This window comes from Monodelphis domestica, chromosome 7 (genome assembly GCF_027887165.1).
Source record: "Monodelphis domestica isolate mMonDom1 chromosome 7, mMonDom1.pri, whole genome shotgun sequence".
Classification (NCBI taxonomy): domain Eukaryota; kingdom Metazoa; phylum Chordata; class Mammalia; order Didelphimorphia; family Didelphidae; genus Monodelphis; species Monodelphis domestica.
In genome coordinates, this window is record NC_077233.1 from 22,952,242 (window position 1) to 22,967,800 (window position 15,559).

General features: G+C 37.2%; 1 protein-coding gene across 2 annotated transcripts in view; it reads left to right on the forward strand.

Moving 5' to 3' along the window:
• PTPRG (protein tyrosine phosphatase receptor type G) overlaps positions 1-15,559 on the forward strand; it is an 822,458-nt gene that overhangs the window by 355,392 nt on the left and 451,507 nt on the right. The window lies entirely within an intron of this gene.

Here is a 15,559-nt window from a genome sequence, read left to right on the forward strand (position 1 = left end):
TAATACATTTTTCCAGGTTCATCAGATTGTGAAGCAAGACACATTTGCTTACGTTAGAGAATTCATGGAATAAATAAAATAAAGAATGGTATGTTTTGATCTGCATTCATAATCTGCCATCTGTTCCTTCTATGGCAGTGAATACCCTTTGTCATCATGCGACCTGTAAATTTTTGAAGACAGAGATCCCCACTCCCTGCCAACCCTTTTTCCAGCCCCTGCCTATCTTCTCTTCTCCAGGCTAGAGAAAACATAATAACTTCATTCAGTCCCTATGTGGTGTGCTTTCAAGGCTCTTCTCTATCCTTCCTAGCCCTACCTTTGGACATTGTAAATGTTATTCAAGTCCTTTTTTAAAATGTGTGTCCTACATACCTGGACTCTGTGCAAATGGTTTCTTTTAGGGTAGATTTCAGTGGGACTTGTTTTGACTTCCCTCAGTCTATATACTTTGCTTTTCTAACAAGACTGAGATAACATGACTTTTTTAAAACTCCCCTGTCACACTCTTGACTCATTTTGACCTCATTTTTTTCCAGAACCATTAATCAGAGTTGCTTGTCACCTAGGCTTGTGTTCCATATCTCTTCCAGTTTTGTTTCTTCCTAACAAGTTCAGAACCTAAAATTCCACTCTATTAAATTTCATTTTTTAAAAATATGATCTACCATTTTAGCTTGTCAATGTCTTTTGTGATTTGGCATGTGCCATTTATCCAATTACCTTTCCCTTCCTTGCTTTGTGTCATCTTTAAATTTGATAAACATACCGTCTTGCTACCTGGGAGATCCTGCACAGATTACATAACCTCCCTAGACCCAAGTTCCTTTTAGAGTTCCTGTTCTGCTTTCATCCTGGTCCAGCCAAGCTATCATCCCAAAAAACAGTCATCTCATGGAGATGTCTATCAATTGCTTCTGGGATACTGTGGCCTTAGCCACTGATGAACCAGAGAAGAAAGTTCAAACCACCAGGCTCTTAGCATTAGAAAGTGGATCAGTATGAGCTGATGAAATTTTATCTAGTTCATGTCATTTATCCAAATGACAAGGAGTTTCATTTCCATCTTCTTTGCTGTCACACCCTGGGGAGCAGGGAAGCTTTCTGTTTGACTTGTGGCTGAAACTTTCTGTGTGTTGTGTTACTCCCAATAGTATATAAATTCCTTGAGAAGAAAGGATGGTCTTGCTTTTCTCTCTTCATATCCAGCACTTAGTACAATGTTTTGAATAAAGCATATACAAAATAAGTGATTTTTCTTTCATTATTCAACTGAACTCTAAATCTATGATCCTGTGATATCATCTGAGTTTGTAAAGCAGTGGAACAATTCAAAGACATTTCTCATAAGGTCCATACATGACTCGAGGTCTGATCTTTTAAGCAATCTGATTCCCACTAAGTACTTTTATGTTGTATGCCAATATTCATCTTGGACTTTAAAACAGAAAAAAATATATATATAGTAGATGCTTTTCTGAAATCTAAGTATATTATCTATAAGGAAACATTTGTTGGATGGCCACTGAGTGCCTTCTTTGCTAAGCTGTGGGGATACATAGATTTTTTTTTAAATCCTCATCTCTGTCCAAAAGATATAGGGGACAGACATAAATAACTATAATACAAGGTGAGAATACGGTTATGACATAAGATCGGTCAGACAGGAATGAGAGATCAGAGCCATTTCTTTTCCAAGTGTAATTATTCACTCATTAATGAAGCACTTATTAAATCCTTATTATATGCTAGATCTCAGGGGACTTCTTTCTCCTCTATACACCTGTCATTGTCTAACAGGTACCAGGGCCTGCCACCAGATTCTTTTTTCTCATTAGTGATAGTAAAATTAGTCATTACTGATCACCAGAAGTCCTATCTTTATATGTTTTGCCACCTTTAGGTCTTACTGTCCAGAAGGTACAATGGATTTGGGGACCGTTATGGTTCCAAGGCTATAGTCATTAGTTAGATCTGCCCAGATGAGTCTATTAACAGCAGCACCACCCACATTCTGTTGTTCCCACATAGTCAACTCCATCCTTTAGTTTATAGGATTGGGTGTAAAAATTAGACTGGTGACTTCATGCATTTTTCTCCCTGTACCTTTAATCATTATTTCTGGCTCTGCTTGCAAACCTTTGGAGTGATTAAGTTTACAATCTAGTCGATGATTTGCTCCTGGTTTCTAATCTGGGGAGCTCTGTTACCATGCATACAAATGTGTACTAGCAAGCCTTCTAAAAGAAGTAGCAATCAGTCACATATCTTAGAGAGCGGAGGTTACTACCCAAAGCCTGCAAGACTTTAGAGAGTTGTCAGCAGAGCATTTAATTTTTAAATTCTTGATATCTTCGGTCTCAAAGCACCATACATTTTGTTTCTAGGTAGTTTTTTCAAGAAAACATGGGGTCAGTGTTAGATGTTAAAATTCTCATTGAAAGTGATGCCTGACAATTTTGTTTTTCAGTCAATCAACAAGCATTTTACCAGTCATTTACTATAAACCAGCACAGGGCTAGGTGCTGGGGATGCAAATTAAAAAAAAATTACTCTCCATTTGCTCCAGATCATCAAGAGATCACTACAGAAAGCTTTATCACTTTTAGAAAATATAAGAAATATATAGTTGATGTTGATGTTTCTGATTAGAACATGATCCCTTGTTTTATAAAAAAAAAAAAATCTAATCATCCATCTAAAGTTCTTTTTCTAGAAGAAAATACTGATTCTAATATATATAACTTAGTGAGTTTTATTTATATGTAGGTTTTTAGAAATGCCCTACTTGCGTTAAAATCAGTAACCCTGTATAAATATGATGAGAATCTTTGTAACTGTATTTCCTCCAGCCCTTTACTTGCCCAACTCTGGTTGTTCAACAGGCTTGCACAGGTATGTGTCTATGTCTTGACATTTCACATGGTAACATCACACTGGAAGACCATGTGGGCTGAATCTTTATCAAGTTGTTTTATCCCAAATCATAATTCTCTTAGAATTTAAAGTCCTTGAGGGCTGGGACTATTTCACTTTTGTCCTTTTATCAGCTGTATTGTGTCTGCTTTGTGCATCATCATACAGAGGATCATAGATTTTTTTCTGAGGGACTTTTGACATTCTTATTGATTCATAAAAACACGAGAAAGGAAGCATTTTATAGAGAAAAGCAGAATGCCTGGACCACGTCGGTTGGGATGACAGAGGTTTGGGACTTTCAAAGTAGTTTCTTAATTTGGTCTTGCCAGGGAGGACTTTCACTCCCTTACTCTATAGGCCAGTGACTTAATGTTTAACACCCTCCTTGTTGTACTGGCTGCATCCCAGAGCAAAGATGGCTCAGCAGGGAAGTAAACAGATGTGGATATAGCAAATCCACATTTCGAGGTCAGCTGCCACTACCGACTCCCTGCATAACCCTAGCAAAATCACTTAACCTCTGTGTCTTACTTGACTCAGCTGCTCAACAAGAAAGCAGGGGAAGAAAAAGGGATGGGGCAGGATTGGTGGGGTGAGGAGTGAATAATAACCCTGACCTACTTTACATGGTGGTTATTAAGAATTAGAATAAAATACGACCAAATACTTTGCAAATAGAGATTGCTCTGTAAATGCAAAAGGAAAGCATTTTGTATGGCTGTGTTAACTACTCAGAACTGAGCCTGTTGAGTGTGCCAGAGTAATACAATACAAATATCAAATGACACGGGTATCATGATGGTCCAAGCTTTCTTTTTTTTCCGAGAGAAAAGTTGAAGATATTAAGAAACAAAACAGGGATTGTAATGCCTCTTTTATCTATAGTCTCATTAAAAATAATGCTGACTCTAACCTCAGAAATTCACATTTTCCCATTTGGTTTGTTTTGTATTTCTAATAGGCTACTCCCACCAATTTGAAAACTTAATTAGAAAAATAAATGACTTCTATCATTTGCTGCTGTGCTGTCAATTTTTTTCCCCGGCCTCTCAATTAAAGACTTGCTCTTCCTGTCACTGATCCATCTGTGTAGCTGTGAGAAGTCCGGAAATTGATGCACACCTGCCGAGTTTAGGAAGGCATTCGAAGTCCCCCTTGGTTGCAGGCAAGGTGGGCTCTGCTGTCACTCATCTGCTGGTGCTGAAGCTTTGCAAGGCTCAGCCAAAATTCCAACATGGAATAATGTATGTGGCTATCTCGTCTTTAGGTTTAGGACAACTTGAGGCTTACCAAAAAATATATTGGTTTGGGTTGATGATTATGGAGTGTCAACTCTTAGTGAGGTGCTAAGGTAGATAGAAGTCAGGAAGACCTGAGTTCAAATTTATCCCTAGATATTGATAACTCTCTGTGACCCTGGGCAAATCATTCAACAGATCATTTTGCCTTAGTTTATATAAAGTGGAGATAATAGTAGCACCTACTTCCTAAGGTTGTTGTTAAGATGAACTTTTATTTATGATATGTGTATCCATATATGTAAGGGTGTGACATAGTATCTGACACTCATAAGTAGTATATATGAGGCAACTAGGTATTGTAGTGGATAGTGTGCTGGATTTGGAGTTAGGAAGACCTGAGTTCAAAGTACATCTGAGACCATGGGAAAGTCACTTAACCTCATTTGCCTCAGTTTCCTCATCTGCAAAATGAACCAGAGAAGGAAATGGCAAACCACTCCAGTATCTTTGCCAAAAATAAATCCATATATATAGACAGGAAGTCAGATGTTTCTGAAAAAACTGATCAACAAATGCTATATCTAAGTCATAGTAAAAATTATTTTTTTATAAATCCATAGGGTCTAGTGATGCTTTTTCCCCCTATATCTTTAAGTCAATACCATTCTTAGCATTTTAGGTCAAAGAAGACCCAACATTTAGGTTATTGTAGGAAATATTCTTATATCAGATACTTCCTTGTTTTTCTCTTCCCCCTTTATTTCTTGGATGTGGATACACATAAACGTATCAGTCTTAGTATTCAATATTTTCAAGTAATTTTTAGCCAATTTATAGCTGTAACAATATTTAATAGACTTAAAGGAGCTTAGAAAGTACTTTTGCCAGCAAACATTACCCGATGATGATGACAATGGAGAAGATGATGGCAAATAGTCTCCATTCATATATGATAATAATAATAATAGTTCACATTTATATAGTGCTTTAAATTTTGCAAAGTGCTTTATTAGTTTGTCAATTTATCCTCATAACTATATGAGGAATTATGATTACCACTATTACTTTTTAATTTTTTATAGTGCTATATTATCCTCTCCTCTCCTCTTCTCTCCTCTCCTGTCCTGCTCAAATCCCCACCCTTTATTTTCCTAGGAGGAAAAATCACCAAGCCTGATGGGAATGCATACTAAATGAGGCTACTCCAGAGTGGTCCTCCAAACTCTAATACACATAATCCAAATAAAAGTTTGTTTGTTTTTGTAATAGTATAAATATCCTGTTGGAATGAGAAAACAAAATGGGAAAGTATAGTTTTTAAAGGTTTTTTGGAGAGATATAAAGTTTGAAAGTAGCTCAGTGGTTATTTAGTAGCCTTATGATTTTATAGGTGTAAAACTAAGTTGCTGATCCAGGGTGTAGGAAGTAATCAAACCTGAATCAAAACCAGGTAATTGTCAAGATTAAACATATTAATAAATAACATTTGTGTGTATGTGTGTATACACACAATACAATTTCATAGATACATACCTGTATATAGTGTGTGCATGTCTGTGTGTATATACAGATATATGAAAAGATAATAGAGATAAGAATTCAGATTGGTTACCCTGTCACTTGCCCCTTTTCTCTCTGAAATACTGACATAAGAAATGCACAGGCCATTAACTCTTAATATCAATTAAAATCTGTTTGTGGGAATTGGGGAAGTTAGGAAAGAGAAGGCTTATGTTTTCTTGGTACTATCACAGATCCTCAGAAAGCATCCCAGATGTATTTTCTTAGTTAATTGAGGAAGATTTTGAATAAAGTTTTCTCCCCCTCTCAAATGAACCATCTGACTTTTTGAACTTGGAAGATATTTTCTGAGAGACAATATTGAGTATCAGGTAGAAGACTGGACTTGTAATCAAGATCCGAGTTTGAATCTTGCCTCAAATCTTTAATTAGCCTCTTTGTCCTTGGGTAAGTTAGGTGACCTCTTTCCGACCTATTGCTTACCACTAAAGTGGAGATAAGAGTTATGAGTATGGAATGTGATAATGGATATAGAGTGCGTTGCCACCATTGAATTGAAATATTGAACAAGCAGAGCTTAGTGTTTTCATCTCATAGCAAACGTCCTCTTTTTTCTTCCTCTGCCTTCATCATCATCCTTTTCTGTTACTCATCTTCTCTGTTGTCTGTCTCATCCCTTTAACATAAATGTCTAGGAAGATGACCACTATTTCAAGTTAAAATATATCTACATAGTTCTAGTTCAACCTAGATTATTTCTTTCCAAGGACTAATTTCTTTCTTGTAGTTGTTCACAACAGCTGGTTTGATTATGTTGTGACTTCTGAGGTCCCTTGAAGCTCTCTGACTCTGATCTATGTTAAATAATCCAGAGCAGACTCCAGCAACATAGAGCCATTATCATAATAGCACCAAAACAAGCCAATTTATCCATTTGCTACTTTGAGTAAAAACTATTCTCAAACATACCAACTCCCTTTGAATCTCACCACAAGCATCATCTCCTCCAAGAGACCTTTCATAAGACCTTCCACAGCCTTGTGCTCTCTCTCTCTCCCTCTCCCTCTCTCCTCTCTCTCTCTCTCTCTCTCTCTCTCTCTCTCTCTCTCTCTCTCTCTCTCTCTCTCTCTCTCTCTCTCCCTCTCTCTCTCTCTCCCTCTCTCTCTCTCTCTCTCTCTCTCTCTCTCTCCCTCTCTCTCTCCCTCTCTCTCTCTCCCTCCCTCTCCCTCTCTCTCTCTCTCTCTCTCTCTCTCTCTCTCTCTCTCTCTCTCTCTCTCTCTCTCTCTCTCTCTGTCAAATAACTTTACATTTTTTGCATATTTCTTGTTTCACTTACCTGTGCATATATTACATTCCTTAAAAAAAATAAGCCCTCATCTTCTGACTTGGACTTAATACTGTGTATTGGTTCTAAGCCAGAAGAGTAGTGAGAACTGAGCAGTTGGGGTTAAGTGAATTGCTTAGGCTAGGACATGTCTCTGGTTCAATTTGAATTCAGGACCTATTGTCTCTAAGCCTGGCTCTCTTTCCACTGAGCCACCTCACTTCCCTTTTATGGTATTCTACTGGCCAGAAAGAGAAGTTTATTTATCCATAAGTAGGTGGATCTTTCTTTAATTGTAATAGGGACTCTATCACATCTTTCCCTGTTTTACTCAGAGAAACATAGACAGGTTCCTTAAAATGTTGTCTTTCTGACCTATTTTTCTAGGTACTTTATTATATAAAATATAAGGTTACTTGTATCATTTTTAAAAATTGAATAGATTTAGTGAGAAATTATATTATTTTTCCTTAGATGATTCTCTCATGTAGTTAATATTTTCTCTTTAGATGCCCTTTCTCTAGTGAAGATTTTTGTCTTGTAACAAAAAATGACAAATCCCACATTTTGTTGGAAAATTTCAGCTATAAAGTTTTCCATCAACTGAGAAAGAAGGTGGAGATGGGAAATCATGTGATACAACAACAGATCTTGGTCACATCAACGTGGTTGCCATTGCCATTGATAGTGGCTCATTTACACCTCATCTTGTACATTTTGGGTGTCTTCTAGTCAATAATGCCCACGTAGTGATAATCTGTGTTGTTTGTGGGTTCTCCAGGAGAAGTATTTTATTCTTTGAGTAGAATGGAACAAATTTTCTAATTGCATGCTTTGTTTTCCTCATAGAAGATTGTTTTTCTAAAATAAAAGTAACCAGTATTACTGGGTTGTGAATGTAAAGACTGAAAAGGTAGATTTGTAAAGCAGTCACCAAATACTGTTTAATTCCATGCCATGGATACTCTCATTTGATTTGAGGAGGAGGAGGAGGAAGAGGAAGAGGAGGAGGAGGAGGAGGAGTAACTACTTATATAATGCTTTAAGATTATTAAATATTCTTTAGCCCTGGAATAAATTATGAATTTCCTTCTTTTTTAAAGTTAGACTTTCCCTTCCAAGGCTTTTCAGTATTTGAGTAGAGGGGAGAAATTCTCACTCTAATCTCCTAGATAAGTTTATAGGGTAATGAGTCCAGGCCCCTCAAATTACCAATAAGAAAATTTATATATAAGGAGACCAAGGTTCAAAAGCTAGGTAAGTATCAAAAGCAGGATTTGAACTCAGGTCTTACTGACTCCAAGTCAAGCTCTCTACTCATGGTACTATTTAGCTACCTTAAAATATCAGATCTCATTGAGCAGTTCTTGGTGTAGTATGTGATCAACACACATTGTCTCTTGTTTTAAAGGCTGCATCATTAACAGGATGTGTGTAATCAAGCTCTCTGCATTGCCCCCTAACTATTGCTTTTTATATCCATTGGGTTGATCATCTCACATTGCTAGAACAACCTAAACTTGTCAGCAAGAAAGACGGATGTCACTCAGGTATTGGCAGGCAGAGCAGCTTCTGTAAATAGCCCTGCTCACATCTGGTTGTTCAGTGTCTCCTGCTGGAGCTGGGGAGAAGCTGATGAGTCTCCAGATTTGTCAGAATCAGGGCCTCTGCAGTCGGCTTCTCTTCTGTCTCCACTGCTGTGTAACCTGACCCTGTCTGTCCTTGTCTTTCTAGCCTAAGCTGCTTCATGGCAGCTGCAGGTCCCTCTATTAGGCTCTTCCTCATCACCAACCACCTCTCCAAATTGGAACTTGCTATGATTTTCTTTGTCCTGAAGAGGGGAGGAAGGTACAAAAGGGAGAGAGAGAAAAATGGGGAAAGTGGGAGAAAGAAGGGAAGGGATAGAGAGAAAAAGAAGAGAGGGAGGAAGAATGAAAGGGATGCAGGAAGAAGGGAAGAGAATGAGAAAGAAGAGAGGAAGAGAATAAACAGAAAGAAGGAAGAAAGAAAGAGGGAGGGAGGGAGAAAGGAAGGAAAGAAGGAAGGAAAGAAGGAAGAAAGAAAGAAAAAGAAAGAAAGAAAGAGAAAGAGAGAGAGAGAAGGAAAAAGTGGGGTAGAGGGGAAAAAGGGAGGAATAAATAAAATAGAAAGGGAGAATGGAAAAAATGAATGAAAGAACTTAATGCTTAGAAAAGATGATGATAAGAGAGAAGTGGTAACAGTATCTTATTCTCTGCACCTAAATCAGTGTTTGTGGTTTCCTCTCGTCCATCCTTATTTCTTGCCTCTTGTCTTCTTGGCTCTCTGCAGGGTCCTAGAGTGGGCAATGCTGATTCAGTATCCTGGGAGGATGAGAGAGATGCTCTTCTGTATGGTTTTATTCCTTGAAGACTGTCTGCAGAATCATTGCCTGACAGGGATTAAAAACATGTCTGTCAAATACGAAGAGGCCTCTGCCTTATATCCACAGAGTTTTGTGGTTAAGTTCCTGCCTCCTTCATAATCCCTAAGTGTCCACCTGGGTTTTTCACCGCATTTAAATGTTACCCAGTTTAATGCCAGTCATTAAAAATGGCTATCCCTTAGGTAGTTTAGGAAAATGAATGAATTCATACCCCCCAAAGCATGAAAGGAATATAGGAGAATAGCTTAAAAATTCTACTTTGAATGTTTGTCATTTTTCCAGGAGGCAAAAATCTTTCCACATAATTTGGTGCTAGTTTTCTATCCCAATAGTGTAAATTATGAAATATTTTAAGAATTTTTGTGATTGCAGCATTAGATAATTAGACAAGGGGAAGAGGTAGATGGGCAGAAAGTGAGATATTTGAGTTCTGAAAAGCCATTTACCATACTTTGAGGAATAAAGCTGCTTTTTTCCCCACTTATAGGGCAAACACACATGCATATATTGACAGGTGATGAAGAGTTGTGTCGAAGGAACAAGTAGGCTATGGTAGTTGAACTATACATTCTTGAAAGAGGAATATATGCAAGGAACCTGAGAAAGAATATGAAGGGGCCAAGAAGAAAGGGTAGCTGGGGGAATATAGATTGCTGTGGGGGGAGACTTGAGGCAGGATGACCAATTAGAAGTTTATTGCAATTCTAAACTAAGGTGATGGCTGTATAAGTAGAGAAGGAGACACATTGGAAATCAATCAATAAACATTCATTAAACACTTCCTTTGTGCCAGGCATTGTTGTGCTCTACGCCAGGATAAATAAATAGTGATAGTGTAAGGGAAGAGTTGAAGATGACCCCAAATTCATGGACCTGGGTAACCCAGAAAATGATGGTGCTCTAGATAATTGATTGAAAGAAGAGTGAATTATGGGAGGAAGTTAATGAATCTTCTCTGGACATGCTGAGCTTGAGAGGATCATGGACAGTGGTCTGTTTTAGTCAGATCATAACAGCTGTGTGAGCCAACTGTGAGATTTTCACTGTGAGCAAACACTACAATTCAAGGTTTAATTTATTGTTTGTGTTGGATAGAGGGAGAGATGGAGAAAATGTTGATAATTCTGATTGTTTTAAAATGTGCCATGCATATATTTTTCCCTTCACATAGATGGTTGAGAAACACTGCCCAGTATACCCCTGTCTATTCATTTCAAGATGAAAACTGCGGAGAAAGACTAATTTTGAGGATATAGTTCTGTGAATCATCAAGGTGAAGATTATAATTAAGCCCATGGGATCTGATGAAACCACCAAGTACAATAGTAAAAAACTGGGGTTTCTCACCTTTTGGGGGTCATGTCCCTCTTTGGCAGTGTAGTGATGTCTATGGTCTGAGCCCTGCTCAGAATAATGTTCTTAAATTCATGAAATAAAATACATAGAATTGCATAGGAAATCAGTGACTTCAAACTTGTTAATTATCTCTATTTGCCTGTCTCTGTTTATCTATCCATCCATTTCTAGGTAGAGATGATCTATTTACCTACCTATCTGTCCATGTATCCATCCATCCATCCATGCATCTCTCTCTCTCTCTCTCTCCATCTCTCTCTTCATCCATTCAACTATCTATATCTGTCTGTGATCTGAATTATTTGATACATATCTTAATATGAATAGTAATGTATTTTGATAAATATGATATAAATATAATTCTGAATATACATGTTTCTAGTGATCTGGTTGCAGTCTTTAATAAGATATACATATATGTATGCATATATATGTGTGCACACACATAAAGTTTTCAGATCCCACATTAAAACTAGAAATTGATAAGTAGAAACAGACGAGACAATATTTCATACATATATATGTATATATATATATATTTCTTTTTGTCAAATGATGCCTTCTCTAATGCAGGGAGGGAAGGAGTTATGGTATTTTAACATACAAACAAAGAAATTTAAACTAAAAGAAAAAAGAGGACTATAGTCTTAAGAGTTCACTACAGCACAGAGTGGGTAAGTGTCTTATCCGGGGTCTCATAACCAGTGTGTGTCAGAGGGAGGGTTGGCCACGAGATCTTTCTGGGTCCGAGTCCACCTTTTTAACCTATACCATGCTGTTTCAATATTGCAACCAGGTCACTAGAAATACAGGTTTGGAATTTGGGCAACATGCCTCTCTCCCTGCATCAATGAACATATTTTAGAGTTCCTTTGAAAAGATGTGGAAATTCTCAGATGGCTGGGTAATTCTCTATTTGTTGATCCCAAGGTAGGGGGCAGGGGCAGCTGAGAGACGCTTAATTTTAGATCACTTGCCACCAGCTGGATGAAATTAAGGCAAGAGGTAGATGTTTCCCACCCTTGGTTGTTGCCAGATTTAGCTAAATCCTCTGTGCTTACGATGGTTTCTTTGGGCAGCAGCCCCTGGCATCCTTCTTCTTGTCACGATCCTAACTCTACATACAAAGAGGTCTCCAAGAAGAGATATACTTTTATTTTGAAGAAAACATGCTGACTTCTGTTGGATTCCTGAAAGTGAGATATTTTTCTCCCAGTTAAAGAGCCCACAGGATTTGTCTCTTGGCTCTCGGTAGAGCTCCCAAATGGCCACGGCAATGTAAACATTTCAAGTTTTGTCATGGGAAAAAGTCAAGTCAAATCTGAAGAAATATGGTTATGTACTTTTTAAGACTGGGGATTTAAAAGTTATGGGACTGAAAATATACAGTGGAATAATTTCTACTTAGTTTCTTAAACCTCTTCCTGGTTATGGATGCCGCCAGCTAAAGTGCTAACAAAATGTTATTGCCTTCTGGTTGAGATAAGACATACATATATATTTTTTCTCCCCCTCTCCTTTCTTAATATACATAGGATAATTGCACCAAAAATAAAGTCAATGTGATTCTGAGGTTAGAACTTTAGGCACCCAGAAGACTAGGAATTCTAACAGCTAAATCTGGTGGTGTTCATAATTGAACCATACTGGCACCCATAGGCCAAAATATGTTCTTGTCTTTTCTTCTGCTTGCATGTGCATATTAATGTATTGTATTTTTCTGTTTTCTTTTGTGCATTATGAGGAGAGACATGGTTTCTCTGTCCTTTTATGGAGTTTATTGTTGGGTCTTCTTTTGATCACTGAATCAGCATTATAGTAAATGCTAAAACCCACCAATTATCTTGATCAAACAAGAGAACAAGGTGTTTCCATCTTAACCTTCTTCAACAGTCTAATTCAATCATTACCTCTTTGGCTTGAGATGAGCTGCCAAAGGTAGTGTAAATATTTCATTCAACATTTAGGCTATTGCTTATGGTATAAAAGAATCATAATCATAGATTTCGACTTGGAAGCTATCTTTTTCCCTAAACCTTTTTGAAGAATATTGGAGTTTAGTAGTTTACGACAATGGTCGTGATCAGCCATCAAAGATTGATTTTGTTCAGAATTCAGTTTAGTAGTTATTCTGGAAAAGAATTGCAAGAGATCATTGATTTAGAGTTGGAAGGAAACTTTGAAATGATCTAATTTGACTCACTTTTTAAAAAAAAAACTGATGGAAGAGATGAAGCCCATTAAGGTTTGGTGAGTTGTCTAGGGTCACACAGGTAGAAAATGGCAGCGATGACATTCAAACTCAGGTCTGACAACTCCCAAGTCTAATGTTCTTTCTACTCTACCATCCAGTGGCACGAGTCCAGATTGGCCAGAGACTGTATTTGCTTGACACGTGCCAGTGAGTCTTGGATGGACAAGTTTATATTTCATACAAGATCAACAAATTCAAATCCAATTGCAATTATTCTGTCCTCATAGTACACAGAGCATGGAATCCCTTACTTCTCTCCTCCTCCTTGGTAGGAATTAAGCTCTGATAGAAATAAAGCAAATAGGAATCAATTATATTTTTATGAGCTTAAGCAGACATAATGAGAATCCATTGGCATGGTACAGGTTGCTTCTCATCTACATAAAAATGAATAATGCTGATGTTGGAATAGTATTAATTGTATTGATGTATCTCCAGAAGGCAACCATGTCAGAAGGCTTATGTTGTTGTCTACAATGACATTCAAATCCCAGTTGCCCCTTCTGTTGGTGGAGTTTGGTAACAGAGCTGGGGAGAGGCAGGTGAGTGAGGGTGGTCTGATAAACACCAAATGCGAATGACCATCCTGCTTTTATTTTTTCCTGATTCTGCCCACTGTCTTTCTGAACTACAAAAGAGTACAGCTTCTCAGTTAGCAGAGCTTTCAGGCTTTTCGAAGAATAGAGAAGGAAAAAGAAATAAAGGTTTCCTGTCCCGTCTGAGCAAAAGGCATTTTTAATAGCAAGTCATTTGTTCTGTGGTTGGAATCATGTCTTGATTATAGCTGTAGCAATTTTCTGAACACTGTAACATTAACATTCTTTTGTGGTAGATCTTCTGCAAAAAGTTTAAAAACCAGTTACCCAGAATTCCAGATTGTGGGTCACAGGAGGTTGAACCAATAAAAGCAGTTATGTAAGCTCTGCTTTTGATGACTAAATGAAGTGTCCTCTCCGGCCAAGATTACCCTTTCCTAAGCAGACAAATGTGAATCATTGTCAACTCATGCTTCTATTCCTTTGGGGTTGTACATGAAGAAAATGTAAGTTAGATATCTTATTCTGTTTTTTTTTCAGCTTCACAACTTCTTTAGAATTTTTAGTAACGCCTTCAAGAAAATCTAACATCTAATATCATATTAATTACAATGTTGAGACTAAAGAATTAATTTTTCAGAAGCATTGCAGAGTTTTAGAAAGGATCCTGGAATGGAGCAAGAAAATCTGGCTTGGGGTTCCATTCTTTACATTTATTTCATTTAAATTCTAGCATTTGTGTTATAAAGATGATAGAAATTTTGGCGTTGATCATCCCCCAACTCTATTCACTATTACTCTGTGATTTATAAAATGCTATAAAATTTGGAAAGTATTCAATATGTATATAATATATAATTGATGTATAGTTAGATTATAGGTTAGATTTTCTAGAGATTATGGGGTACCCAGGGCCCACCATGTATAGAGCACCAGTCCTTATTCAAATCCAGGTTCAGACACTTACTAGCTATGTGAGCCTAGGCAAGTCATTTAACCTGTCTGCCCCAGTTTCCTTAAGTATAAAATAGGAATAATAATAGCATCTACTTAATAGGGTTATTATAAAACACAAATGATTATAATATAGTTATCACAGTGCCATGCATGTAGCAGCTACATCAATATATTAGTATTAGTTGTTGTTACTAATATTTCTCATCTCACTTCTGTTTTATTTACTCTGAGGTAGATATTAGAGTTGTTAATAGCCCCATTTTAAAGATGGGGAAAGGAAAGCCAACTGAGTTGAAGAGATATGTTCAAAGACCCAAAATGGCGAAATGTCAAAGGAGGTATTTGAATCACAGACTTCCTGATGTCAATTCCATCAGTTATCCATTGTGCCCCAAAGATATTGAAGACAACAAAAGGTCTTTATTAAAATGTTCAATGTAAAAGCTATTTGTGTGTGTGTTAGCAAAACTCCAAGTGGGTCCAATTCCAGTTGGAAAATCATGATCAAGTTGGGGCATGTGAAAATGGTGGTATGTTGCCACACCCTAAACATAGTAAAGATGAGGAATTCTGAGATGCTTGGCAAAGCAGTAAATTATAACACTGAGAGGCACCCATGGGAGCACCTTTGTTGCTTAGCAGATAGAGAGCCAGATCTAGAGATGGGAGGTCCTCAGTTCCAATCTAGCCACAGAATCTTCTTAGTTGAATGACCCTAAGCCAGTCACGAAAGCCCTATTTGCCTAGCCTTTAAATGCTCTTCTGTATTAGAACCAATACATAGTATTGATTATAAGACAGAAGGTAAGGGTTTTCAGGGGGGAACAGGCAGTCATACTTAGTTGAATAATAATGTAAAAGTAAGGTAGCATAATGGATAGCATTGGGTCTGTAGTTAAGGAGACCTGTGTTCAAATATTAACTTAATTTTTAATTCAATAATTTTAATTTATTCAAATATATTCATATGTTTTATATAATCATATAACTATATCATTTTAATAAATTTAATACTAATAATTAATTTAGTATATGTTGGGCATTGTG